General features: G+C 41.3%; 1 pseudogene; it reads left to right on the forward strand.

Annotated features, from left to right (window-relative positions):
- Nucleotides 1–464: 464 nt before the first annotated feature.
- On the forward strand, nt 465–1,329 carry LOC125101260 (40S ribosomal protein S2-like; annotated as a pseudogene).
- Nucleotides 1,330–2,489: the final 1,160 nt, after the last annotated feature.

The following is a 2,489-nucleotide window of genomic DNA, read 5'->3' on the forward strand; positions in this document are numbered from 1 at the left end:
TTCTTCCCAATTTGTTGAAAACACCCCTAATGCCCTAAGCACCAGACCCACACCTCTGACCACTCTGCAACCAGCTTCTGAGAATGGCAGTAAGAGAAAGGTTGGCTAGACAGAAGTACACACAGGAAACAAGCCAGGGTTGTGAGCAAGGGACAAACCACAATATTGACCTATAGCACCACCTTTGGGAAAACCAAAAAGAACATTCCAGCAGCCATCCTGCTGAGATGGAAGATTGAGAGAAGACATAAAAGCTTAAGAATCATGCCACAAAAGAAAATAGGAAGTTTGGAGTAGGTGTCTCTGCACAAAGTTACAGAAAATCCCAAATATCAGTAGGACCAACAAAATATTTCTCACATGAAGGCAGCTAGTAAAAATTAGAGGAGATGACTACTAAGTCAAGTGTACAAGGAACAATACAAATCTCCAAAGAACTTCTCTGAAAAAACACCAAATGGCAGATGATGCTAGTGTTGCCAGACTGCTCAGAGTCAGAGGGCCCTGGAATGCGAGGCCACGGAGGCTTTCAAGGAGGCTTTGGCAGTGGCATCCAGGGTCTGGGGCCAAGACAGCAGAGCTTGTGGAAGCAAGGCCAAGAATGAGGAGTGGATCCCCTTCACCAAGGTCACCTGGTCAAGGACATGAAGAGCAAGTCCTGGAGGAGATCTATCTTATTTCCCTGCCCATCAAGGAATCTGAGATCATTGACTTCTCTCTGGGAGCATCCCTCAAGGATGAAGTTTTGAAGATTCTGCTGGTGCAAAAGCAGACCCATGCTGGCCAGCAGACCACGTTCAAGGCATTTGTTGCCATCAGAGATGACAATGGACACGTCAGTCTGGGTATCAAGTGCTCCAAGAAGTTAGCCACTGCCATCCATGGGGCCATTTCCTAGCCAAGGTTTCCATTGTCCTGTGTGGCTGAGCTACTGGGGGGAACAAGATCTGCAAGCCCCGCAGTGTTGCGTACAAGGTAACTGGCTGTTGTGGGTCTGTGTTACTGCATCTCATCCTTGCTCCTAGAGGCACTGGTATTGTTTCAGCCCCTATGCCCAAGAAGCTAATGATGATGGCTGAAATTGATGACTGCTACACCTGGACAGAGGCTGAACTGGCACTCTGGGCAACTTTGCCAAGTCTACTTTGGATATAATCTTCAAGACCTGCAGTTAACCCACCCTTGACTTCTGCAAGGATAGTGTTCACCAAGTCTCTCTATCAGGCTATCATTGACCATCTTCTGAAGAGCTATAGCAGAATCTCCCTGCAGAGGACCTAAGCTTCAGCCTTGGCCACCACGTCATTTTACACAAGAAAAATAAAGTGATCTAAAGCTTGTTAAAAACAAAACAAAACAAAACAAAAGCCAATAATGAATCTTGGAGTACTACATCAAAAATGAATGACCTGTGGTTTCACTTATTAATGGAGCATAAGAAATAACACGGAGGACATGGGGAGATGGAGAGGGAAAGGGAGTTGAGGGAAATTGGAGGGGGAGATGAGTCATGAGAGACTATAGACTCTCAAAAACAATCGGAGGGTTTTGAAGGGGCGGGGGGTGGGAAGTTGGGTGAGCGTGGTGGTGGGTATTATGGAGGGTACGTATTGCATGGAGCACTGGGTGTGGTGCATAAACAATGAATTCTGGTACATTGAAAAGAAATTTAAAAAATAAAGAATTAAAAAAAAAAACTAATGATTATGCTGAGTGAAATAAGTCAAGCAGAGAGAGTCAATTATCATATGGTTTCACTTATTTGTGGAGCATAACAAATAGCATGGAGAACAAGGGGAGATGGAGAGGAGAAGGGAGTTGAGGGAAATTGGAAGGGGAGGTGAACCATGAGAGACTATGGACTCTGAAAAACGATCTGAGAATTTTGAAGGGGTGGGGGGTGGGAGGTTGGGGGCACCAGGTGGTGGGTATTGTAGAGGGCACAGATTGCATGGAGCACTGGGTGTGGTGCAAAAATAATGAATACTGTTATGCTGAAAAAATAAAAAAATTAAAAAAAAAAAACAAAACAAACAAACAAAAAAACTAATGACCTACTGTATGGTGACAAACATTATATAATAAAAAATAATTTTAAGAAATAGATAAAAACAAAACCAAAAACCATATGTATTTTAAGGGAAAAGAAACACTCCAAAAATATGAAGAATCAAGAAAATATAACATCACCAAAAGTTGATAATAATAATGCAATAACCAAACACAAAAAATAAAGTCCTGCTGGGGAACCTGACTGGCTCAGTTAGTAGAGCATGTAACTCTTGATCTTGGGGCATGAGTTCAAGCTCTGCATTGGACAGAAAAATAAATAAATTATGTAAATGTATAAATTATATATATATATATATATATATATATATATATATATATATAAAATATATATATATATAACCTACTATCTAAATAATAAAGAATTCAAAATTGTTGTATAGTTGTTCAGAGGAAACTGTGAGCTACAAGAGAACACC

Source organism: Lutra lutra, chromosome 5 (assembly GCF_902655055.1).
Source record: "Lutra lutra chromosome 5, mLutLut1.2, whole genome shotgun sequence".
NCBI lineage: Eukaryota > Metazoa > Chordata > Mammalia > Carnivora > Mustelidae > Lutra > Lutra lutra.